The following is a 27,673-nucleotide window of genomic DNA, read 5'->3' on the forward strand; positions in this document are numbered from 1 at the left end:
ATACAAAGCCCTGACTTATAGCAAAGAATAAATTAAAAAACAAAAATCAAGAGTGAAGAAGACATGATGAAATGACAGGCAGTGATTATGAGTTCATTTAGATAATGACCTAAGGTTCAAAAATTGTAGGAATTCTTGTTGTAGAAGCTAATGTAAATGTTATAAGAACTAACAGTATAAAAAGAATAGAAGGATGGATGAAGATGCAGGGGGAAGTGAAATCTTGATAATTTTCTTATCTTACTTAAGAAGAAGGAATCAATCGATACTGTCTATATTAAACCTATAGTTTAATCATTGGTTCATGGCCATGCTGCTCATGTGACTTCCATTACTTTGCTTTATTCTTTCTTTGAGAAACACATAAAAGGGGTAAATCTACAATAGGTGATTGTTCATCCAGGAACAACTGTCATCTGAGTATTATACTAATTACTCTGGGGAATTACAAAGACGTTGAGAACATAGACTTTACCTTTGAAAGGCTCCATTTTACCATTTTATTGACAGGGCTAAAGTCTATGATGAATTTGCTTCACAGGATGGAAAGTCCCTACTGGCTTTTATGGTATACTTCCAGCATGCTTACTAATGCATTTGTTTTGGACTCCAAGGCATCATCGTTAGCATCTGTAGCGTTTCAGAGTCTCCAGAAGTGGATCAGTTACCCTGCTGGCAAGAAGACAGAGTAATGAAGACAGAAGTTTATCGGCTTTCACATTTGGAACAAATTTAGAACAGGAAATGCAAATAGACTACATCCTAAGTTAACCAGAACTGCCAACTAAGTGAACGTCTTAAATATGCATGAATTTAAACACATAAGGTTATGGTGAACTAAGAATATATCCCTAGCAAAGACTCATATCAAGGATATGAGATTCACCTTCAGAGTCCATGACGGGAGAGAAGCGAATTAAAGTCCAGTGTTGTTCAACCTGCTTTTCCATCCTCATTCCTGACAGTGGCAATGATGGACATCACAGTTCCAAGGCCAGAGTCAGGGAGTGCTGAAGGAATGGACCAGTGCTCCAAATGACGAACCAGAGACATGAAGTTATGCTTACGATGCCAAGCTTCAAGTACCAAGGCATGCTCTTTAGCTTTAGGAAAACCTTTAATAGCAAGGATGGATACAGAAAACATTTGCTCGTGGTCTGTGAGCAGTAGAAGACTCTCTGGGCTCGACTGAGCCTTACAGTGTTTAAGAGTTTTAACTTAGCCCCCCACCCCCCACTGTTTGGAATTGTGCTTGTCAGGGTCTCCCTGGGTCCCTCCAGGAAATGCCTTCTCTTTGGTCTTCATATCTCTGTCCACACCCCGGGGCCCATGGCGCTGGCCATGCTCTCTTTGCTGGAAGCTCCTCTCTGACTCCTCCCTGAACATGGCTTCTGATGGCTCTTTATACTCGGGTGCATTTTCATTTTTTGGGAAGAGGGTACCGGTGGCTTTGTCAGGATGCCAACATGACTTTCCTTGAAAGTAGGAAGAACCAGACATCCTACTCTGAACTTAGTTGCCACCCAGGACTGAGTTGAATTGTTAGCAGGGCTAGCATGATACCACCGATATACTGTCATGCTAATGTGAATGAGTTCTGTGACCTTTGACTTACTTTGTTTGCTTATTTGAGCAAACAATTGCATTAATCGCAGTCTATAGTTCATAAAATACCATTGCCATTGTTTCATGAATGGCACTTTTTGTTTTTGGTATTAGAATGAGCAATGAATCTACTATATTAAACAGTTCATATATTGCCAATAACTTATAACTATCTTTTCCCTTTCTGTTTAATTTCTGTCTTCACAGATGATTAGTCTTTTGAAGCTAGCAGATAAAATGGATGTCTTTATTTAAGTACAATACAAATTACAAGAATACCCAAAAATTCATTGAGGTGCCAAGGTTCCAGGTATAGCCGCTCACCATTAGTTATGTAATGGAGAACCAAAGACAACACCATTATTAGTTATGTAATGGAGAACCAAAGAGCTGGTGAGGAAATTCTGCCAGGCAGGGGTGTGACTAACAATCGGTCTGGCTGTGACTTTGACCTTACCCTGTAGGGGCACATTGCTGTGGTGTAGCAAGGGTACTGCCTGATCACCAGCACTGTAAAGACAAATAAAAGCTGGTGTGTGTGTGTGTGTGTGTGTGTGTGTGTGTGTGTGTGTGTGTGTGTGTGTGTATGTGTTTAGTTTTATAAATCAAGAGTTGTTAAAAGGCAAGGAAAGCTTTGAACACTCACCAGTCCGAATGAGTTTTCTTGTGTTCTGCATGTCAGGACATATGACTACATCAGCCCTCTTCCTATGTTTTATACCAGCATCGGCTTACATGCTGGTTGCTGCACTTCTAGTCTGTGAACAACTTATTCAGACCAAACTTTCCTTTTCCCCAAATTAAACTTCTGATCATGTAAGACGGAGTTCCCCCACTCCCTCACCCCCACCAAGAACTGGCTGAAGTCTTGTGTTTTTGCCTGAGCATGCCTGGGCCTCAGGGAAAAAAGTTTGCTCTACCAAGTGCATGGACTGGTGGCCTTCTCATTTGCAGCTTGCAGGATTTTGCTGAAGTTACAGCCCCTCCCCATTTCCATGTGTGTGTGCTGGTGGTGGGGTTGTTCCTATGACTTCATACACACAAGACAACCGCTCTTCCACTGACCTATCTCCCTAGACTACTTGTTACTGCCTTGAACAGGATATTCTTCTTTCTTAACTTTCTAAGTAGGATTATAGGCCAGGTATAAAAATATAAAAACTTCTGTAAAATTAGAGCTAAATTATGCCATTTACAAAGCAGCTCATTATAAATAGTTTGAGAATGAAAAGGTCCATGATCATTCTTAATCAGAGGAATATTTTTTCTTTTCATTTTCAAAAGGAATAGTTAATAACTGAAATGCGTCCCTTGCATTTACATGGATAAAAGCATCTATTAACTTGGCTGCTCAGATTATGCCATCAGCGCCGCCTAGTGTGCAACACATGTACAGACACAAAGCCAAACTCCAGCTGAAACATTGAAAAATGTTCTTTAGACCTTTGGGAAAGTTACAGGCAGGGCCATCTAGAACATATTTCTTTGTGATTCACTCTTGTATCATCAGTACCATTTTACAAACAAATGAAAACATAGACAATAAGAGACTATGTCAAAGAGTAAATGAGTATCAGGATTGTGAGGGACATGCACAGAAAGCCTGGGGAACCAGTGCTTGTTCAACGTCTGCTGGGTGTTTTGCTCTGACCCTTTCCTTGAGGCAGAAGAAGGGATAGTGGTGTTTTCCTGTCACATTTTTGTAATGGATGCTGATATAGGCATTGTCAATTCCCAGCAAGTCACTCCTGGACAGCAACTCTATGATTCTCTGGTGTGGTTTGTAAACAGGCATGGGGAGTGCTCAGTTCTGAACCGTCCTCTCAAGGGTGGATAACAATAGTGAGAAGTCTTGGAAGCAGCATGTCCTTGCAGAGCAGTGTAATATCTCCATCGGAGCAAGACTGGAGAGGCCAACCTACCGCCCCTTATAGGATTGGGGTTTCATGAGCCTGGCGTTGCTCAAGGGATGCAGTGAACCTAGTGTGAATCCAAACCACTGACAGGACATCTCCATCCTACTGTGGAGGGACTCGATGCAAACACAAAGCCCCTGCTGCCTGCAATGGCTTAAACAATGAACTTCTTTTTATTAATTAGGAATTCTTGTTTCTTCTAGAAGTAGCTATAGAATATTGGGTGATCAACGTTTTGAGACTCTCATGGTTCTTGACAGTCACCACCTAAAGGAGCTCCTACCTGCTAGATGCAGGGGTGTCCTCTAGCCATATAGTGGCTGCTCTTGCTCATCTCCAGGATGAGGAATATCCCCACTTGCCACGCCCTTCCTCTGACCACAGTGCTATCTGATTTTAAGGAAACTGGAGAGTATGACTATTCCAGGTGTTAAAAGCTGAGACCGGCAGGTGTGTAGGACATATCATGATGTGGCTTTTTTTTTTTTTTTTGTAACACTGCACAGCATGTTCCTTAAAACAATGTACTTTAAAGAACCTACTTTGGTAGGCTGTTCATAGTTAAGTGTTCATATTATGATATATTTCTAGGGCTTTCTGGAATTTATTCATTACATTTAGCATTTAAAAAACCCCAGGCAATTGAAGGCATTTGTGAACAGTTTTTTTTTTTTTTACAGAAATATTATTGTCTTTCTTATTCTTGGAAACTTGGAAACTCAAATTTTGCTGTTAAATTTTAGACTCACAATATAGGGGTGCAATAGTAGTGCATGTGCATGCTTTCTAAGATGAAAATTATTCAGCCTCCCCCTAAAGAGTTTGATTCACCAGACCTGAGTCCAGGATCCACATTTGGGGCACGGACACCGATAATGCTGATTCTAGTGCTTTGAGAACCACATGTGAGAACTCTTGTCTTGAGATATAAAAGAACCATCAGAAAGGTAAATGACTAAAGGCACACAAGTGACAGGTATAATGTCATGTCTCTAGTGATAAAAGTAGGACATTTGTTCAATTAGGTTGCTTAGAGCATTTATTATACTGAATGAGTGCCACACAAGCAAAGGAAATTTATGCTGTCTAAGGCAGTAAAGGTAGAATAATTAGTTATTTTTTCACACAAAAATAATTTTTGACTACCATGTGTAGCAATATATCTGTTATTATAGTTTTATTTTATGCCCCCTGCCTTCATGCTCTACATTGTTCCTAATTCTTTAAGAGAGTTTTTGTGAGCAGGGGTGGAAATCCTAGTGGACATGGAGCTAAAGTTTCTTCTCTCTAAAACATGGCATTGAGTGTACACACACACACACACACACACACACACACACACACACACACACACAGACACACACATAGACACATACACAGATACGCACATATACACACAGACACATACATACATACACACACACACAATTCATAAAGGTTGGTTAAAGAAAACCTCATAGTATCCTTATTTTACAAGCATTCACAAAATCCATAAAAGTTGCTTAAATAAAGCCCCATAGCATCCTCATTTTACAGGTGTGAAAACTATTAGGAAGAAGTTAAGTGATTTGCCAAGAGCCACAGAAGTAGGAAATAGCAGACTGGGGCTTCAATATCAATTTCTGACACCTGCCTTCCCATTTACCCAGTGCTGTCTCACAGTTGACTTCCCATAAAGATCGTAGAAACAGTGACGTCCCCTGTTGCATTCTGGATATAATTTGGTTTTGATGAAATGTGATTTACACATACACTTCCAGAAGAAAAGAATCTCATCTTGTTAAACATGGTACACATGTGCAGCAAAGAGAAAAAGCTGATGTCCATATGATGTCATAAAAATGCCCCAAAGGAAAGGACAGAGTTCTGTTTTCAGAATGAAGCAGTATTGGTAATAAACAGAGCCAAGACAAGCTAGCTGACTTATAAAACATTGTAACGCTGTCCTCTGAGGTATGCACACTGAATTATCTTACCAGTCTTCAGAATGCCCTGAGGGAGGTGGGAAAGGAACCAGAGAACAGGCTCAGCTATATGGACACAGCTTTCTGTGACTTAGGGACCACACCTTTGGTTTCTTGTTCCCAAGTGCGATGCCAACCATTGCTTTAGGCTTCCTGCCTTTCCCAGAGACTTCTCTAGATTTGTATTTTCCAGGGCACCCAGACCCGGTCTCACTTTCAATAAGTGTTTAGTAACAACAATAACACAGAAGCGAGTGTTTATTCAGATGGAAAATTAACATGGGTGTGATAACATTTGAGAGCTCTGTTTCCCACTCCCAAGGTTGTAAGGAGACTTACACAACAAGGGAGAGAACACAATTCCATGGAAGGTTGAGAGCAGCAGCGCCTACCTTGTGAGGTAAGCGCTGTTTTCAAATGTTCTCACATGTATTAGTTCCCTAATTAAAACACCACCGATGAAGTGAGTAGGATTCCCGTTTGTTTCATCTTTACAGATGAAACTCAAAGAAAACAACGATTGACTTCCTGCTGCAGTGAACTGTTGGTCTGAATTTCAACCTGGCTCATTTAGCCACACACGGAGGGTATGCAGATTCTCCTCTAGCTAGATAGCAGGTCTCTTAAGGGATGGTTGTGAGCCACCATGTGGTTGCTGGGAATATGAACTCAGGACCTCTGGAAGAGCAGCCAGTGCTCTTAACCTCTGAGCCATCTTTTCAGCCCCCCCCCCTCCAAGCCCCAATTTCTACATTAATGAAACTTTATGACAATGACTGCAGTTGGAGTGGTTTGGAGCCCAGGAAGGATCGGATGGTAGATTTAACTGGAAAGGGATGGCTGTGGCAGAGCACACAGGAGCTGAGGACATATTGCAGCGAGAGCTCACCCTCCCTGCCTCTCTGAGCATTGGTTTACGTCCAGCTGCTGCCCCGCCTTCCTGTGCTTCAGGTCAGTCATAAAGTGCTGACACGCATGCAGGTTTTGTGAGGGGACAGACCCTTCAGCCCAGTCACAATCCTAAGTATCTATTCAGGATCTCATTCTTCTGGTCAAGTCACTCTGTCATTGTGGCCTGAAGGGTTAGATACTGGAATATTCCAGCTTGGGTCACTGGACTTCAGGTCACAGGGCATAGAACTGACTCCACTCAAACCAAGTGACTGGGGAGAGAGCTTTTTTTCTGGGTGGGGGTTGTTCCAAATTGAGAAGGTATTGTAGATGTGTACTGTGAGACTTTTTGGCAAATATTTTAGCTTAGTTTTTAGATTGTACTTTAATTAAAAGATTTCTCCGTACCCTTTCCTCCCTCCAAAACTTCCCATATGCCCTTTCCTGCTCTCCTTCAAATTCATGGCCTCTTTTCTTCATGAATTATTATTTCATGCATGTTTATATTTGTGTATACATATATATTCCTAAATATAGCTGTTGAGTCCATATAATGTTAGCGTATGTATGTTTTCAGGGCTGGCCATTTGGCGCTGGAAACCAAATGGTGTGCTTTTCCCTGGGAAGGAACACTTCTCCTGCTCCCAGCTCTCCTTAGTTGCCTGTGGTTCTTTGTGTAAGGGTTGAGGCCTTGTGGGATTTCCCCTGTCCAGTTTCCATGCTCACTGCTGTCCTCTGTGTTCAGGTCACGTTTGGGCAGTGGTGTTGATGAGACACATCTGGAGATGGACATACAGGCATCATGCTGTTTCAGGATACTATGTCTAGTTCAACACAATCAGATGCTGGAATTCCAAAAGGAAACAGAAAGGGATCAGCCACAAAATGTAAGTCCAGAGGACAATAAAGGAGGAGACTTGGGGTCACAAACATTAATATTCCATAGAGGAAGGAAGGACAGGGAAGGATAAAGAAAGGGAAGAAAAGGAGGGAGGGGGAGAGAGTGGGTGGGGCATGGAGGGATAGACGGATGGAGAGGATGGAGGGGAAGGAGGGACAGAGGGAGGAAGGAAGGCCACTAGAATTTTAATTGGGGAAGAAATTTGCACTGGAGAAAATTCTAAGCAAGGTGAAAACCAGAACAAAGGTAGTGACAATAGGAAATGAGAAAATTAGAAACACCTGACAGATGGTAGCTAGACTCTACAGCCTGGGTGGTTACACACTAGCCTGACCTTAAAGTCAGAGGAAGAATAGGCAGGGAGGGTGAACTGAGGGAAGCTGGTGGGATTTGTGGCCTGTGCCAGAGAGGCCAGACCAGAAGGTCCAGCAGCTTGTTTTGGGATGAGGGTTCATGGTACAGGCTAAGCTGGCAGTGGCTGGGGTGGGAAAGAGTAGAAACGTGACAGTCAGATAAACAGTAGGTTAGCAGATTCATATTCTAGGCCTGGATCTCCCATAAACTAGCTGTGTGTATTTGTCTGATCCATATATTTCTCTGGGCTTTGTCCAGAGTATACTGGGAGAAACTACTGTTTTAAATCAGGTTAGTTCTACTATAGATCACCCCATTAGCAAAGCTATCACATGCAATGATATAGTTGATACAGACAAATTATAGAGTTATCTGAGTTCCTCCTGGGATTTTACCTTACAACTTTGCCATTAAGAAATTCTGGTGAAGGGCCGGGGAGAGGGTTCAGCAGTTGATTTTTCGGAGGACCTGGGTTCTATTTCAAGCACCCACATGGTGGCTCCCAGCAACTGTAACTCCAGTTCCAGGAGCTGGCCCTGGCAATCACACGTTATACACAGACTTACATGCAGGCAAAATACTCAAAAATATAAAATAAAATAAATCTAAAAAGAGAAACTTTACAGAAGGTCCAGGATTTTTTTTGTCATGAAAACATTGATTATAAAGGAATTCTCTCATTACTTTCATCGCATCTGATTCTATTCTTCACAAGGAAGTGGGCAACAGACATTAGATTTACATTTTCCTTATGTTATTATATTTTACCTTTTAAGGTATTTCTAAAAGAATTGTTTCTAAAATTCAAATACAATTATTTTTAGGATCGGAGCTTATTTTAAACAGTTTTTAAAAGGCAATGTTTAGAAAGTTACAAAAAAAATGAAACTACAATTTAAAACCACTGCTTACTATGTTCTATGAGGTCAGAATTTTTAATCAAGAAAGGAAAGTGAGCTTGAGGAACGGATACAGCAGTGTTCTTTTGAGCAGTCACAAGCGTACTTTTCCTAGGATGGAACACTCCATCTCACATGTAAAGTTATTCTGTATCTGGGGTTGGCAAAGAATTGGGAGAAATTCCCACAAGATCTGATTATAGCAAGTTCTTGGACAGATGCTTATCTCTACTTAATGGTGTTTTCATCCACACTAATTTTGTGGTTGTATGACATAGCCTTGCAAATCATATCACGCTCTGGTGAAGCCGCTCTGATTCAGTCCGATGATTTCCCCGATGAATTGGGGATAGTCCCCAGGATAGAGCTCGGAGGCTCAGCTGATGTTATTTGGGAAAATGGTTTTTACGGTCAATCCAGGAACATGTCATCAGATTTTGTTTCTCGGAGACGGAAACTGATCCTTCTGTGGTTACCCTTTGCCTCTGAGAGCTCTTGCAATGCGATGTCTGTTTATGGGTAGAGGCAAATGCTGAGGTGTCGTCACAGTCCCTGCAATTGTTTACTTCCCTAGGACCCAAGCCGATGCAGTCTGTTTACATTGATGTTTGCTCATTTCTCTGCAAGTTTCTATTTCACTGTGCTACTGGCAGAAGCAGTGACAGATTCCAGATTGTCCCCATGACTCTAGCAGACAGGAGAGTCCTGTCCACTGTACTTTGCTGAGGCAGCAACAGTCCCATGAGCCGCTGTCCCAGCTCACCCAGTGTTGGGGCAGAAGCAGCCACGGCCCTAGGTGCTGGTGAGAGTACTTGGCATCGTAAGCCCTGGGCAGAAGGAGTCTCACTGAGAATTCCTGGGGCTGGAGAGATGGCTGAGCAGTTAAGAGCGTTCATTCTTGCAGAGGAAGAACCTGGGGTTCAGCTCCCAGCACCGGCATGGTGGCTCACGAACCATCTGTAACTCCAGTTTCAGCAGATCGGATGAGGATACCAGGCACACATAAGGTGCACATACATTCATGAAGGCAAAAACACTTACAAGTAGAATAATTTAAAAATTACGCTTAAAGCTAGGCATAGTGTTACATGCCTTTAACATTTTAACACTTGGGATGCAGAGGCAGGTGGATCTCTGTGAATTTAAGGCTAACCTAGTCTACAAAACAAGTTCCAGGACAGCCAGGGCTGTTACACAGAGAAATCCTGTCAAAAAAAAAAAAAAAAAAAAAAGAAAAGAAGCTTAAAAAAATTCCTGTCATTTCTCCTGATTCCCTCAGTTGATGAGAGTCCAAAGAAAAGAATGTTCTTTTCCAGTATAGACCTGTGAATTGCTTAGCTGTTAACTGATCAGCTAACTGTGAGCTTTAAGTCTTAACTAATCATTGCTTGCCCTTGTCAACCAGTCTGTCTAACTAGTATTAAAGGAAAAATACTTCTTTGCCATAACTTTTCTTTTACCTCACCCCTTCTCCCCAGGCACCAAGTTATAGGTATTAAAATAGAATTTAAAGTTTTTGGGGACTGTTGAACTGGTAAAGGAGCTAGCCACCAAGATGATGACCTGAGTGTGACACTCAGAACCCTCGCGGTGGAAGAAGGAAGCTATCTTCTCATCTCTACATGCCGCCTGTTACCTGTGCACACTCACATTCAATCCCAAACCGCAACAACGAACAAGCAAATTAAAAAAAGTGTAAAGTTAATTTTTTTAGTTCTATTATTTTACAACCAGCCCATGAAGAGGCAGGTGTTCGTTTCTCGTGAGCAGTAAGTGGAAGTCTAATTTTCTTTTCTTTTTCAGGTTGTGTTTTGGGGCCTTTGTGTGGAAACTTAGGTGATCATGAATGGAAAGTAATTGTACAACCGCGTATGTTAGATTCATTTTAAAAGAATTTTGGGGTGAAACATCCTGGCAGTTGTACTGGTACATTGATACTGTCAAAAAGTGTTCTCTGTTTTTTGTTTTTGTTTTCGTTGTTTTTTCCCCCTCTTACCTCTGGTATTGGAGGTCAACACAGGACCTTTCATCTACTACAGATTTCTATACCCAGAAGCTCTTGCCTTTTGAGTCAGAATCCAGCTACTCGCCATACCAGGAACTCTAGGTGCGACCTCTCTTTACACACAGTAGTTGATAGGTACATTTCCTAGAATCTTAAATGTAAACTCCACTGATGGTACGCTTCACTTAGAAGTCTGTTTTTGTGTAGCTGGTCTGTGATTTCCACGTAGGGCTCACTTAGCTGTTAGACAGTCCCAGTCCCCACAATTAGAGATGCTCTTCCTTCTTCTCGTTGGGTGGTGTTGGGGACTGAACGTAAGGCCGCACAGGTACTGTCCACACCCTGCCGCTGAGCTGTGTCTCTGGCCCTTAGAGATGCCTTTGTGAAAGTGAAGGCTTCCTTTTGTTGAGTGAATTAATCAGCGAGGACTTACAAGGAAGGCTAAATGCACCCTCAACCAAACCCTGTGGCACGGTCTGGGACTGTATTGCCTTAGGCTCTGTCAGAGGATTTATAGTCCCGGAGGGATCTCTTGAATTTGGCAAGTGCTTCCGGTTTGCTGAATGACACATTCCTCTGGCAGTGTCGAGGTGGAGTGGGAGTGTTCCTGTACAGTTTACTCAGCTTGGATATTGCCAGGAAACCTAAAGACTTTGCTTTGGAAAGCACACAGCCTGTCTCTGCACACCCCAGGGATCAGGAGGAGAAAGCCACGCAGGCCCCAGAGGGAAACCACGGCTTTGAAGGAGGAAGGGCCTCCCCTCTTTCCCTTTATCTCATTGCAGACTGTAAATCTCTCCTCCATCTTGGGTTGCCCCAGTGTACCCAAATGCCCTGCACACACACATTTTGACTGAAGTAGACTGAATATAAATCCAAAGACGTCCCAAGGGGGAACACAGTCCTGAGTCTCCCCCTGGTGGACGTTTGTTGTACACGCTGCTGTCAAATTAAGGAAGGAAAGAATTTCAGAAATACACATATAAAAACGTATCATATACATAGTAAAAAATATTTTGCGACACCACCACTGTGCATTAGTGTTTTCTATGCACTAACTAAATTAAGTTACGCATCCACTTCTGTAATCTTGCTTTATTTCAAAGGATTACCTACACTTTGAAAGTTTAAATAAGTAGTTCTTCGACACAAAGCTGTCTAGAGAGTCTCCTCTCTACTTGATGAGAGAAATAAACCTTCTCTCTCTCTTTCTGTTGTAACAGGGGAAGACCAATGCATGGGCTATATAAAGTGTGTCATTTCTAATTAACACCTGGCAGTTCCCTAGGAACTTGCTTTGGGAACTCTCATAGTGAGCCCTATTCCTGGGGAGTGGCTTCCTTTGGGGTCCTCCACCTCAGGTGATGCTCAGCTCTTTGGAGACCTTTCTCTTAGGAACCCAGTGGCCAGTCCTCCCAATTGCTCTCTTCAAATGTGGCAATAAAGGGTGGCCACTGCTCTCTGCAGAGCCCCACATGTTTGTGACCTCTGTCATTATATTCTTTTGTCGTCCGTCAGACTCAGACCCCACCTGTGACGCCGGGCTGGAGGCAGACATGGTCTGTCTCCACCAGTTCCTCCCATGATTTGAGACAGTGCCATTAGTCTCCATGTCACTTTTCCCTTTTGTTGTTTTTAAGCATTTTCTTTCCCTGAGGCAGGTCATCTCTGTAGCCCAATTAGGAATAGCAGTGATACATGATTGCAGTTAGGTTTAAATAGAGGTCGTTCTTGACTTTAACTCTCTGAATAGAACCTGGCACCATCTTGTAATTTAATTTTTAAAATTAAATCATGCAAAAATTTCTCTTTGGGTGATAGCTTCAGCTCTAGGCATTTTGCTACATGCAATACATTCACCACCACCAGATCTTAATAGCTCAGCACCCCACACTCTACCTCGCATTCTCCTGTTGTTGTCCTGTCTTCATCCGCTCTGTTCTCTCAGTCCCTATTCCTTTCCCTTTCCCACAATATCATAAAATGAAAGATGTAAAAAAGCAACGTTCTGAAACTGGCTGCTTTTATTCCCTGTGGTGTCTGGTATTTATTGGTATCTTTTCATGTTCTGGACTGAATGGTTCTGGGATCCAAATTCACTTATTAAAGCCCTACTCCCCTGTTGTGGGAATTCATTTTGCCAATAGCTTTGGAATACTGGCCTTAAGGTACAACCTCCGTCTCTGTCCTTCTAAGAAATCATATCAGCACAGATATACATATTTGTGGTTCTTGCATCCATCCCCAGTATGATAATATTAGGAGAGGTCCTTGGAGAGGGCCTTAGGTTTGGGTTGGGTCATGAGTGCAGAGTCCCCATGATGACATTGGTGCCACTAAGACAAGGCTAGTGCTCTCTCCAGCTTGAGAGGATAGTGATAGGACTGCTCTCAGTCAGGAACTGTGCTTGACAGTAAGTTGATCTTGGGCGTTCCAGAGTCTAGAACTGTCATTAAAGTTATTCTGCTAGCCTAGGCTGACACCAGGCTAGCCCAATGTCAGCAATTAGTTCCTTGTTGTTTCTGAATGGTGTCCAGTGAATGCATGTATTATTGTTTGTTTTCTTATCAAGAAACATTTGAGTTATTTGTAGGTTTGTTGATTATAAAGGCGGTTACTAAAATATTTATGCATGTTTTAATTTTTATTTTTGGAGGATAAATAACTAATACTGACATTGCTCAGACACATGACAATAACATGTTTAATTTCACCAGGAACTGTCTAATAGTTTTCTAGACTAGCTGCATCATTTTGAATTTTACCCACAGTGTATGAGAGTTCTAGTTCTTCCATGCACTATTTGGTTTTATTATGTTAAAATCATTTTTATTATTTCTGGTTGTGAGCCTAGCCTTTAATGGCTGAGCCATCTCTCCAGCCCTAAATTTTTTATCATCATCATCATCATCATCATTAGTGTGTGTGCACATATGGATGTTGTGTTTGCCATGCGATGTGTTTAGCTCCTGTGCAATGGCACATGTGTGGAGGTCAGAGGACAACTTTGTGTAGTCATTTTTCTCCTACTTTCATGTGGATTCAAGGTCACAGACTTGGGTTGCCAGGTTTATGTGGTGAGTGTTTTCCCACTGATCCATCTTGCTTGCCTATTGGCTTTTAAATTTTAGTGGCCTTACTCAGTGTATAGTGAGCCCCATCCTATGTTTAATTTGTGATTCCACAATGGTCATGGCTGGGAGCCTTCTGCTAACCTTTAGGTGCTCTTTGTACTGGGTGCAGACCCTTTAACAGCCAGTGATGTAGATTTTCAGCCTCTTTGTAGTGTGTCCTTTACGGTAGCGGCATTTTTTCATGGGGGGGTTTCTCTTCCTATGTTTTTAATTCTATTGTAGAATATGAGTATAAATATGTGTGTTTAGTATTCCAACCCTTTTTTTCTGATAAAAGGAAACCCATTTATTTACAGTTTGGCCAAACAGTGGAGGAACCTGTTTGTTATTGGACCTGGGGGTCACAACCTGTGCCCCAAATCAGGTCTGGCCACTTGTCTTCAATAAACCAATTAAAAGAGACAAATTAATAATGGGAAGCAGAAAAAGGAGATTTGTTCAATGTGGTCACATGGGGAAGAGGGACAAAGATCCAGCAGCCCTCCCAAGTTTGTCTGTCTTCAGGGCCCTCAAGTGAGGTCAGAGTTTAAGTAGGGGCCAAGGGTTGTGTTCCTGTTTAAATTGAATGGTGACTTGAGTTAGCCACTGGGAGTGCCACAGATTATTATAGATGAGGTCTTCCTGTGTGAATGTAGTCCAGTAGAGCACCTGCCTCTTATGGGCAAGGCCCTGGATTTGTCCCCTGCAAAACACACACACACACACGCACGCACGCACGCACGCACACGCACGCACGCACGCACGGCACGCACGCACGCACGCACGCACGCACGCATGCACGCACCACCTCTTTTTGATACTGGCATTCTGCAGATGTGTTTTGAAAACCCATTTTACTTTAAGGTAAATCTCACTTTTTTGTTATTGAGGCGATAACTAACCCTTCTCTCGCCCAGCACATCATCACCCTCAGACACTAGTGGTAATAGTAACTCATGGAATTGATACAGAAGAGCCTGGGACACTGGAGGGAGGGCTTGCCAGCAGTGTTGTAGGCTGGCAGAAGCCTTCCTGATTGCTAATCAGCTGGCTCTCTGGAACCATCAAGATGGACACTTAGAATCATCTCTTAACTTAGAGCTTTTAGAATGATGTGGATATACATGGGAAAGCATCTAATTAGTTTTGTTTGCACTTCTTCATGCCAGTTTTCCATAAAGCAGAGGAAGTCTGTGTCATCGCATCTGATTGGTATGAGAGACTTCGTCTGAATTAAACCCGCACACCCTGGTGAGGCGGACACTTTTCCCTTCGGTAATTTACTGCTTCCTCTGCCCGAAGAATCTAGTAAACCAAGTAACAATGGAGTTGGGTAGAAAAGGAATTGTTCTCATCTTTAAAATAAGGAACACCATGTTTTGGCAAAAGCAGCTCTAGTTTGCTATTGCAAACATCAGCAATCCGGCCACAGACAGCTGTGTACTGCTGGTGCCCCCACCCCGGGAAATGTGTGTACAGTTCAGACATACACACTGGACCCTGGCAGCAACAATGGAGAATGGGACCTGGAGGTCTTTTCCCAGGTTTTATCTTTAGCAGGCATCAGTGTCCAGGGTGGTAAGTCAGCTACCACGTTCTCCCAGAAAGACTTCTGGTTTCCTCTGTTTGTATGAAGTTTCCTCCAAGTGTGTGGCTGAAGAGACCCAAGTTCACAAAGAGCAGCACTGTGGGATGGGATTAATGTCACCTGTCTTCCTTTGGCCTCTCTGCTCTTGAGGGGTGACACACTTTAAAAAAAAAAAAAAAAAAACCTCGAGATCCATACATTTTGAGTCTCAAGGATCTTTTTCAGGAAAATATGTACTTACATATTACAAAAATTGGCAGGCAAAAGACCTAAGTTTGCTGTCTTAGAGCTGAGCTTAACATGCCCCCATAAAGAAACTTTATTTTAGAAATGGATCTGAGTGTATTTAAAGGTATATAAATGGTATTGTTTTGGAAGCAGGAATACAGATATTTGGCTAATTTTTTTGAGCTGACAAAAGTTAGAAAACAGCTTGAGTTTCAGAATCTTTTCTGTGTACACAGTACTGCAACATGATGAGGACAACAGAGAGCTGAAGGGGTAGATTACTGAAAGCATAGATTGACAGGTCATGACAGATGACTTGTCCAAGGAGATGTGAAATGTTCTTCTCACTAAGGTGCATCAGTCACCATCCCTGGATAAAGCAGATCTCCAGGATTTGCTTCCAAATGTGTCTTGGATAGAGCCTGAGAACTTGAATTTTAATCATATTTTTAAAAGAACATTTAAAATTTATACATATATACAATGAATCCTGATCATATCCAGTGCAAATTACCCCTCTAAGTAATGATTTGCCCAGCACTCCCCACCCTACCTTCCTGTCTATTTTAAAAACTTACTCAGTCTAGTTAGTGATGGCAGGATGGGCATGCATCTCACCGATTCCCTTCCCCAACAGTCATCCACTGTTAATAGATTCTCACCTAAGGGTGGAGCCACAATACCCCTTATACATCCATGCTAGAATGTTGACTGGCTTGATCTTGTGCAACTAACCTTAGCTGTTGTGTGTCCACGAGTCTATTAGCCATATCTCATCCAGAAGATGGCATTTCATAGTGCTTCTTCTGTTCCTGCTTTTATATTCTTTCTGTCCTATTGTCCACAGAGTTACCTGAGTTGTGGGAGGGGGGAGGAGGAGGGTTGATATAAATCTCTCATTTAGGTTTGAGTACTCAAAAACCACTTATTCTTAGTACTTTGGCCAGTTATGAGTCTATGCATTGATTACTACTGCCTATTGTAAACAGGAGCTTCTCTGATCAAGGTTGAGAACAGTACTAATTTATGGGTACAAACAAATATTTAGAAGATAATTTGACAACATATCCATTTAGCAAAACAGTAAGTAGTTGGTCCCAGACACCTAGGGCCTATCACTTTCTCAGCCATGAGGTTTACTGTACTAGGCATGAATTCCTTACTATGGTACAGGCCTCAAATCCAATCAGAAAGTGTTTGCTCCCCTCATGACTGTTATGCTACTGTTGCACCAGTAGGCCAGTCTTGCCTGATAGATAAGTATCGTACATTGCTGGATATATATGAATGACCTGGGTTCTATTCCCAGCACCCACATGGTGGCTCACAGCCATGTAGCTCTCGTTGCAGGGGATCAGGCACTCTTTTCTGGCCTCTGCATGCACCAGGCATTGTGGTGCATAGACACACACACAGGCAAAAACACTCATACATATAAAATAAAATAAAAAATCCTTATAAAACTATGTATTTTAATTAGCCTATAAAATAGTGGATTTCCATAGATTTTTCATATATCCTTAGTTTTGGTTAACCTGTCCCACCCTCATCTCCTCCCACCTCCCTGCTCCCATTCTTGCTCAAACCCTTAGCCCCTAGCATCCACCCTTGCTTCTAATGACATTTTCTATAATGTCTGTGGTTCTGGTGTGATTGTACACTAAGAACCTCTACAATAGTCCTATCTAATTTTACATTTGAAGCAAGTGTCTGTCTATTTTGTTAAGGTCTCGCTTTTATCTGGGATAAACTCTTCTTGAACATATTACCCTCTGTCAAGAAAATTATTGCATCTTCTGACATCAACATCTCTGATACAACCTCTTAAGCTAATGATGTTAGTGAGAGAACAGCTATGCTGGGATTGTGTCCATCTGCTGAAGATGAAAGAGCCTTTCACTATATTCCACCTGCATGTTAGCCACTGGGAGTGCCACAGATTATTATAGATGAGGTCTTCCTGTGTGAATGTACTCCCTTCAAAAGGCTATCTATAGTCATTAAGTCCTGCCTCTCTTACCGGTTTCCTTCAAATCAGGCTATGGGAGTCTCTCACAAACATTTCTTCTGAAACAGTTCTTTGCAAGGTTCCCAGTGCCCATCATATCACTGAACACAATGGTCAAACTCAGGTCTGCCTCATCAGCACCAGTGTGTATACTCCACTTAATTCTCCTCTCTCCTCAGCTTTGGGATGCTTCCTACCCTTTCAATTATCTTTCTGCCTCGTGCACCACTCCTCAGTAGATTCTGTCTACTTCTCTTGACCTCCCTCCCACACTGGAGTTCTGCAGACCCCATCTTTATTGATACCCACTCTCTATATAATTGTCTTCAGGATTATTGCCCATTTAATGGGAATTTGCAAACTCATATCTACAGCATAGTCCTTGTTTGGCAGAATAGTATGAGACTGTAAAAAGACAACACTCAGAAACTATACAAAGGCTTCTTAATAATTAATGAAGAATACTATGATCATTTATGACTTTAGTAATTTTGTTAATAAATATTGGAAAATTTTTTAAAATTTATTTTTATTTAAATTAGAAACAAGCCTGCTTCACATGTCAATTTAAAAACTAATACCTAGGTTATTGTAGTTTCAGACATTAGAAACATTGAGAATTAAAGTGTTTTGTTCCCTTGTAAAACAGTAGTTTGAGACATCTAGAATAAGATGGCAGATTGAAAGTTTCTTCTATGTGACTCAGTGAAGGGGACAAGTCAAGATAACAAAGAAGGGACCATACTTCAAGAGAACAAGTGAGAGAGCATAGGAAATCACAAAAATGGTGACAGAACAGGTACAAAATGAAGAGAAACAAAGGGTCCTCAGTGAGAGGAGCAGTACAAGGAAGGCCCTGGCCGTGCCATCACTTCCTCAAGAGGGGAAACAGAAGCCTTCTCCAACAGGACACCAGGTGACAGAGGCAGTCTTGTCTTCCCACAGGGTAGTTTTGTAGTTCTCATTGGTTAGCCATTGACTCCTCTGGTATGCAGAGAGATCTGAGACATGATCAAGAAACCAATTTTGTGAACAGACTCCAGCACCAGTAGTGAAGACTAACTATAGCCTGTTGCAGGTCATGGTCCATCACATTGAACTTCTAAAATTATTGATATGCTTGTGTGAAACTGAAGGGTGAAAGCTCTTTGAGGCAGATAAGTGAGTGATAGAGGCAGACGAAAAAGACCCAGGATGCTGGACTGGCTGTCATCACGATACATGAAAGAAGCTAGAATCAGACAAGTACGACATACTTTAATATTTTAATCTCTCTCTCTCTCTCTCTCTCTCTCTCTCTCTCTCTCTCTCTCTCTCACACACACACACACACACACACACACACACACATACACACCACACACACACACACACACACACACACACACACACACACACACACACACACTTTTTTGGGGAAGGAGGAAGGAGATGAGCAGAAGGGGGAAGGGAGAATTAGTTTATGGGGTATGAATATGAACAAAGTGTAAAAATATACATGTATGTCATACTGAAGCTATTATTTTGTGCATAAACTAAAAACATTGATAGCAACTATTGAACAGCATTTCCTGACATTGTGGCTGACTTTGCCAATAAACTGCAGTTTGATCTTGACTTTTCATTGTGTCACTTATAATATAGAGCATTTTTCCTATGCTTTGAAAATTGTTTTATCCCTTCTAAGTTTGAGTCAGCTTCTAACATTTTAGCATTCTCTGGGAGTTCCTTTATTTTGAAATAGTTTACTTATATCATTTTCTGTGGACCATTCTCATCTTTTTCCTTACAACTGTGTTCTTATTTTATATTTTGAGACAAGGTCTGAAGTAGCCCAGGTGGCCTTCAACTCATTATATAACTGAGGGTTGACCCTGAACTGATTTTCCAGCCTCCACTTTCTGGATGTTGGGATTGTAGACATGTCAGAATTATATGGTGCTAGGAAATGAGGACAAGGTTTCATTCATGGAAGGCCAGCACTCTACTAACTGAGCCATGACCCCAATCCCACTTTCTTCCTTTATGGTGATAAATTTACTTCAAGTGTCTTTGGTTGCACAACCAGTGTCTCTTGAACAGTGGCCACTTCAATGTCCTCAGCATAACTATTTCTCTTTACAGCTACTTCTATTCTTGTTTTAAATTTCACTTCACTTCTCTCCTTTACTACTCTTATCTTTGATGAACAGTTTCCTTTTGTGATTGTCTATTTTGTGAAGTATCGTGGGTATATTGCCGAGTGACAGGGAACAACATGATGACACCCTTTACTGGAAGCTGTGTTTTAAATGATAAAATGCATCATCTATACTTTACATCTGCCTCCAAGGATTAATTCACATCTTAAACCCTCTCAGAAATCTTCTGCAAACACTTAAGTTGTAGCAACTGGCCTCCTACACACCCTTGCAGAACTTTGTGTGGGACTATCCATTGCTAACTGTGCTTTGGTGCTTGAAATTAATTTTTTATTTATATGCTCTGGCTCAACTTTAATATAATCAACTGTGGGAATAGATTATATCTTACAATTATATCTTCAACAGTACCTCATACAATGCCCTGGACAACAAATGCTACGGATGCTAAGACTGACATTGTGGTGAACTGTTTATCAAAGTGTATTCATGGAGTATTAATAGGCACTGTAAGAGCAATGGCGTTCTATGTTCAGCTACTTGGCAAACTCCAGAGGACTTCTTGGTGCATTTAAATGAACCAAGTTTCATTTGCAAATCCCTTCCAGAAAAGGCCAACCTATAGGTTCCCCAAACTTACTTGACTATAGAAATATAGAAATTATGAAAGTTTTCTTTGGATGAATATCTTGATATGTGTACTCAACATTTTCCTAAGCAAATTATTTGTTTACATAGAAAATTTTGGAGTCTAGGGTACAACTATGGATAGACTGAGATTATACAGAGAACTGCCATCTGATCCAAGTGAAGCTTGTGTTATATACAAAGAGACAGAATATTCACACCCTAAAAATCACTAATGTGCATGTCAGGAAGAACACTCCAGTATCTCAAACATTTTTGGCATATATTTAATGATCACATTTTTATTCTTTCAGTTACAACGAATAACATTTTTATTAATTCTTTGAGTATTTCATAGAATTTAATTTGGTCATCTTCACCCCCATTCTTTGCACTAACTTCTCTCAGATGCATCCTCACCTCCTCCCCTCTCCTAACTGCGTCCCCCCCTTTTTAACAACTCTTTTTTTTGCTGCTCATATGCTCACAGGCACGAACATCCACTGGAGTGTACTTTACCTGTCAGGGGCCACACATCATGGAAGCTGACTGTCCCTTCCCCAAAAGCTATCACATGCCAGTAGCTCCTCAGCTAGGGCTGGGGGCACACGAGGTCCTCCTGCTCCATGCTAGAATGTGGAGTGGCTTGGACTTGTTCAGGCAGCCACAGCTGCTGTGTTCGTAAGTGCATCAGTCCTGTCATGTCCAGAGAATACTTTCTTTTTGGTTCTTCCAACTTCTGGCTCTTACAAGCAAGCCTTAAAATTGGGAAGTCATGCTTTTCTGGGATAAATTTTGTCTAGTTATAGAATCTAATTATTTAAATAATTTATAGAGATGACTTGTTAATACCTAGTTCATGTTTTAATTTTTATTAATTTTAAGTGTTCTTATTTTTTGTTGGGTTATCTTTAATACACTTTGCTATAATAATAAAATAGGCAAGTGGATTGAGAAGCCTTTCATTATTCTTTATGAGGAGAGATAGCTGCTGTAGACATCTTGAGTTTGGTGCCATTTTTAATGGAAGAGTTTTAATATATGTTTTTCAAAATTGTATAGATGGTTGAATACCTAGATGTTCTACTTATCATTTAGACAGTTGGGAAGTTTTGCTCAGACATTATCTGCTTCCTTCATGTTTTAAAGTTTGTGCGTGTAAAAAAGTGTAAGTATTGTCAATGATCTGTGGCATCTTATAGAAAACATTTTGCTACAGAAACCAGGATAACTAAAATAATGTACACACACCTGCTAATTTCTTCATTAACTTTTCGTTGTCCAAAAAATAAAACCAATGGCCCATAGAGCCCATGTAATGATCTGGCTGCTGCTTATGGCTCCAACCTAATTTCATGCTACTCTGTCCATGCATCAGTCACAGGGTCTTCCTTCTGTTGCAGCAACACAGGCTTCTAACTCCCTTATGGCATTTACACTTGCTGTCTCCTTCCCTATGGTGATCAGGAATAATTAGAACAGTTGGAAAGTGAGAGAGGGAGTCGTAAGTTAGGGCTCTGTCGAGAGAGAAAGGTTGTCATTGAATAGTTGAGGGGTTCATGACCCTAAGGCTGGTGAGGAGTACTCTTTCCTGACAGCTTGCTTCACACCTTTGAGTGTCATGACAGTCAGGTACCAGGGATGAAGCTCCCCGCCCAGCACCTGCTTCATCTCCCCACCAAACACCTGTTTCATCTCCCCATGCTCCATGACTCAAGTGTGTGGTGTCTGTAGGAACAGGGCCTTCCTGTCAAGTTCTGGAGGGTAACCTTGTGTATATGGTACTTCACTAGTCAACAACTCCAAAAGAGGCAACTCATTCCTGCCACTGGGCTTTTTGCTAGCCTGTGGTTTCTAATAGGGGCACTGTTGCCCCATTATAGGGTAACTTCATGTAAATGTTTTATAATTGTGTGAGTATATATTTTAGTAAGCCCCAGCAGTAGTAAGTTTCCATGTAACTTCTTCATAATGCCTTCAGTGTTATTCCTCCCTGTATCCCCTCCTCCACTCTGCCCTTCCATCTCCTAGTCCACTTAACCTTTCTTGTTCTATTATTCATCTTTAACCTTTATACAACCACATTCTATTCCTCTCCTTGAAGCCTGGTCTCCTCCATAGCCCCTTCCGAATTTCCTGACTCAGTTGCCTGAAAAATTTAGAATTTCATTTTTTATTTTATTAATTTTACATATCAATCCCAGTTCTCCCTCCCTTCCCTCATCTCGCCCTCCCCTCCACCTTACCCTCACCCACCCTCCCATCAGCTCCTCAGAGAGGTTATGGCCTCTGTCTGCCCTATCACCACACTGAGGCATGACCACGGTCCTCCCCTGTGTGTCTAGGCTGAGCAAGGTATCTCTCCATAAGAAATGGGCTTCAAAAAGCCAGTTCTTGCACTAGGGATAGATCTTGGTCCCACTGCCAGTGGCCTCATAAACTGCCCAATCCACCCACCGTCACTCACATTCAGGAGGTCTAGTTCCTCTGCTGTCAGTCTGGGGTCAGGGAGCTCCCCCTAGCTTGGTTCAGCTGTTTCTGTGGGTTTCCCCACCATGGTCTTGATCCCTTTGCTCATACTATAACTTCTTCCTCTCTAGAGTTTCATTTTTAACATCTGAATAAAATGTGTAGATACTCCACATTTTCATTATCCATCCATTTATTGATGGACATCTAAACTTTCAACTTCCTGGCTACTGTGACTAGAGCAGCACATATCACTAACTTCATATGTTTCTAAATTAGACCAAGTTCTTAAAATATGCACATTATCTTTTACACTTTTTCCTTGTCTTCTTCATAGCATTCAGCATCAATTCATGGCAGAAAAGAAAACATATCTGAAGCCACATAATGGCAATGACTGGTTATGAGCTGTGTGACCTGGGGCAAGTTAGACCCTTAGGGCTTTAATTTATTACTTAAAATAGGATAAAACATTTTACTAGATTTTCAAAAGTAATATTAAATGAGATAATATTCTTAAAAATTCCATTACCATGGTCTTCACAGACAATTATTCATGATTAATAATTTAAACATTTTTACATGACAATGACACATTTAATACAAATTACATTTTCTAAGTCATGGGACTAATATTTCATTTTAGACATTTTTCTAATATCTAAATTTCAGATATAGATATCCAGAGCTAGCCATAAGTGACCATTCTTTTTCACTTTAATTAGTGGGAGGATTACCGGGTCACCTCCATAGGAATGAGAACAACGTTTCTTAGCCACCAGCACATGCTTAGGGTCTGAAGTTTTGGTTCTCATGAATTCCCAGGCATGTAGGTCAGGCTTAAATCCAAACACTGTTTATTTCTATGTTATTTCTGAACACTTCATCACAATAGCCAGCCCAACACTTCAGAAAGTTACAATAGTATGAGGATTAATGCTTTCACAATGCTTTTACCTGAAGATGGGTCCAACAATAACATTTTGATATAATGAAGAAATGTTTACCCTTTCCAAGTTAGGCCTGAGAGGAGAAACGAGGAGCCCATAAAAAGATAAGGATACATAGAAAGAAAGGCCAATTGGAGCAAAATGTTTCTTTTTTATTTATGTCAATTCTCACACTTTAAATTTCTTATTTTATGTGTATGGATGTTTCCCTGAATATATGTCTGTGTATCATGTGCATGTGTGGTCTTACAGATGCATATTTTTGGGGCATGTGTTTTTAGACAGGGTCTTTGCAATGTAGCTCAGGCTGGCCTAAAACTTGCCATCTACCTGCCTCAGCCTCCTGACTTTGGGACTGCAAGCATGTGCCACCATACTCAGCTGTACAAGGATTAAAGAAAATACTTCATTTTATTTTGTGTGCATGCATTTTTGCCTGCATGTATGTATGTGCACTTCATGCATGCCTAGTGTCCATGGATGTTTAAGAGGACATCAGACTCCCTGAAACTGCAGTTACAGATAGTTGTGAACTGCCATGCGAGTGCTGGGTGCTAAACTCTGGTTCTCTTGCAAGAACAGCAAGTCCTCTTAACTGCTGTGCCATTTCTCCAGCCCCCATATACGTGAATTTAGACAAGAAATTTAAGGAGCACAGTTTTGGTTTGGAGGGAAGAACACTGCCTTCTTATCTGTTTCAAGTTACAGAAAACCTCATCTTTGGGGATTTGTTTGGGGCTGTTCCCAGTTTGGGGACAACTCTATTTTTTTCAAATATTTATTTTATTTTTACTTTATGTTAATTCCTATTTTTCCTGCATGTATGTTTGTGTATTAGAATCCATAGAGTGGAGCTACAGACAGGTGTGAACCATCATGTGGGGGCTGGAAATTGAACCTGGGTCCTCTGGAAGAGCAACCAGTGCTCTCAATCATTGAGCCATCTCTCCTGTCCCATGGGACAACTTGTGAGAGCAGCCTGGTGAGAGGCTCTAGAACAAGGGGTTGGGGAACAATGGACCTGAGACTTTTTACTCTCAGTCAGATGCACCATCAGACTGATGCTGGGGGGTTGAGCCACAGCTGATTTACGTCAGTCCATTTGCTGCCACACGAGGACACCAAAGCACTGAGAACTGCATGTGTGTTCGTGAACCAGGTATAGGACATATAAGAGGAAGAAAGCCTAGGAAACTGTATTGGATAAGAATGCCCCGCATAGGCACATATATTTGAATGTTTGGCTCTCATTTGGTGGGACTGTTTGGGAAGGATTAGGAAGTATGGCCTTGTTAGAGGAGGTGTGTCACTGGGCATGGCCTTTGAGGTTTCCAAGGCCACAATAGGCCTAGTTGCTCTGTCTCACTGCCTCTGCCTTCATCTTGCAGATAAATGTAAGTTCTCAGCGTTTGCTCCAGTGCCATGTCTGCCTGTTGCCATGCTCCTCTCCATGATGGTCAAGGGCTCATCCTCGGAAACTGTAGCAACCCCCCTGATTGAAGGCTTTCTTTTATAGGTTCCTTGGTCATGGTGTCTCTTCGCAGCAATAGAAGAATAACTACGACAGAAGCTTACCTCAAAGAGCTTGCTGACACAGCAAGGTGATTTCACAAGAAGGAGATCTGAGGCTTAGAGCCAGAGGATGGGGTGCTGAGGCTGTGAACAAGCATCCATAGGAAAAGCATTGGCCCCTCCAACGGACCTGTTAATGATGTCATGATGGAAGAGAGGTCACCAAGGAAACAGCATGATCCACGAAGAGAAACTGTGAGGTTATATCATTCTTGCACAAATAAAGCCTGTCTGGGGGGGGGGGTCAGAGAATGGAGCTTGCCACTAGCTAACCATAGAGGTCTGGAGGTCTGTACAGACAGACAGAAAGTGACATAGCTTGGCAGAAACAGGGTATAAGCAAGGAGAAACAGGAAATGCCTGTCTTCTGTGCTGAGATGCTTGGAGGTAAGGTGTGCTGTGGTTTGCTCCTTCTCTCTGATCTCTCAGCATTTCCCTCTGTATCTGACTCTGGCTTTTCATTATCTAAACCAATTAAGAACTCCTTTTACAAAACTGTCTTTAGCTCATTCCAGAATGAGAGAGCGTTAGTAGGGGCAGTTCTGTTTCCTGAGAGGTGCAGCCTTCTCTGCTCTTTAGGAACAGAACTTCCATCTCCTCTCTTTCCTTGCCTCAGGAAAGGGAGGAGCCGCAGCGAGTGAGATGCCAGGTGGATAAGAAGACAGCAGGTGCCAGGGAAGATGCCGGTTATGTTTCTGTCTCCCGCAGCCAGCTTCAGGCACAAAGCAGTTCAGTGCTAGAGAGAGGAGGATGGAACAGCACAAAGTAAAATTCAGGTTTTTATTTTTGCCTCTTATGTGGGACAGCATTATTTAAATTGTTGAAGTTAATTTGCTCTTTGGATAAAAGTGACACACTTTTCTTTTTGTGTATGAAGTTTTTGCACTTTCTTTGAGAGGAATGACAATAAAGACCATAAATTGCCCTGTTCTAGATTCATCTAAAGGGTAGAAGAAAATCAGACAGTGGCACGGGCCTGAGTGAGCAGTGGTAGAAAATGATACTGAGGTGTTCTTTTTGCACTTTGTTTTTCCCATTTTACTGCATAAACCACATTTCTTCTTGGAGAAGAAACATACTGCACCTGTGGACTTCAGAACACCAGCATATACCAGAATCTTCTCCTCAAAAACCAAGTTCTACCCACTATAGTAAAGACTCAAAGCTAATGGAAGCAGGTTCCTTCTTGTAGGTAGTAGAGACCCATGAGTTTCTTAAGCACAGAGGACTTTTGCTTTTCTTTTTCTTCTGGTTGTTTCACTTGTGGTTGAGGAAGACACTTTGTCATGGGAGTGAGTTCTGCAGGTGGAAGAGTGCTCACTGTGTCAAGAACTGGGGCTAGCAGTAGAAGAAGTTGAGGTGAGGGCAGGACCTGACCCCATATTGGAAGATGGATGTAAAGTGAAGCAAGGCACATGATGGGTTTGTTTCTTTTATTCAATGCATTAACAAGAAAAGCATAAAGATACATATCTGGATACATTTTAGCTAAATAGGTTCCCAATTCAATTTAATCTCAGAAATCCCTGCCTCTATAAGTCTTTGTATTTTCACTTTGTCTAAAAGGCCCTTAGATTTTTTTGTTTAAGGATCTTGAGTTGGGTTGTTTTCAACACATCATTTTTCTGGAAGGCCCAAGTATGGCATTACTTCACCCTGTAGTCCCCACAGGGTCTGGGCAATGTTCTTGGAAGCACAAAGATGATCTCACACAGTTAGAGAAGGGGTTCCTAATAAAATAATAGTCCTTCTCTCAGGCCACTGCATACTGCTAAAATATATTACTTTTTGACCTTTGGCTAAAATCCCATTTAGAACAACTGAAGTATTAGCCTCCTGTCAGCCTTACCACATTCAAGGCTATAATTTTTGACAGCTGTAAGAGATCTAGCATTTTGTGGGAGCCCAGATGAGCTGTCTATAGAAGACCTTTTGTGATAGTTGTTTGTCCAAAAAGGTTGGATTGTAGACTATTCAGCCTCGAAGTCCTCAAAGCACTTGGATTATCTCAGCAGTGCCTGCTCAGTTTTCCCTTGGCAGGTGCTGATTCACCCTGGACCTGGATTCCACCTGTAAGGGGCAGAGAACTCCCTCCAAAGTGTGCTTTCTGAAGCTTTTCCATTCCTGGCCACTGAGGAAGTGTTATGCAGCCTTGGGTGTGTAATATAGGCATACAAACCAAATATTTACTGATAATATATTTTAAAACAGTTCTTTGGTATGCATATATTCTCATTAAAGAAGAAAACAAATTTGCATAGTAATGAGATTGCTGTGCTTTGCATCATGCATAATAATGGGCTTCATTTTGACCCCCCCCTCTCTCTCTCCTTTCTTTCTTTTTTCTAAGACAGGGTTTCTCTGTAGCTTTGGAGGCTGTCTCGGCACTCACTCTGTAGACCAGACTGGCTTCAAACTCACAGAGATCCTCTTGCCTCTGCC

The 27,673-nt window shown here is 41.7% G+C and overlaps 1 long non-coding RNA gene across 1 annotated transcript in view; it reads left to right on the forward strand.

Moving 5' to 3' along the window:
- Window positions 1-27,580, forward strand: part of LOC103162787 — a 44,247-nt gene extending 16,667 nt beyond the window's left edge. Inside the window, exons 3-4 of the long non-coding RNA XR_004768376.1 lie at window positions 7,122-7,263; window positions 25,176-27,580. This is a non-coding gene — a long non-coding RNA (uncharacterized LOC103162787). The remainder of the gene's footprint in view (window positions 1-7,121; window positions 7,264-25,175) is intronic.
- The last annotated feature ends 93 nt before the right edge of the window (window positions 27,581-27,673 follow it).

The sequence above is a fragment of the Cricetulus griseus genome, chromosome 2 (assembly GCF_003668045.3).
Source record: "Cricetulus griseus strain 17A/GY chromosome 2, alternate assembly CriGri-PICRH-1.0, whole genome shotgun sequence".
NCBI classification, from domain to species: domain Eukaryota; kingdom Metazoa; phylum Chordata; class Mammalia; order Rodentia; family Cricetidae; genus Cricetulus; species Cricetulus griseus.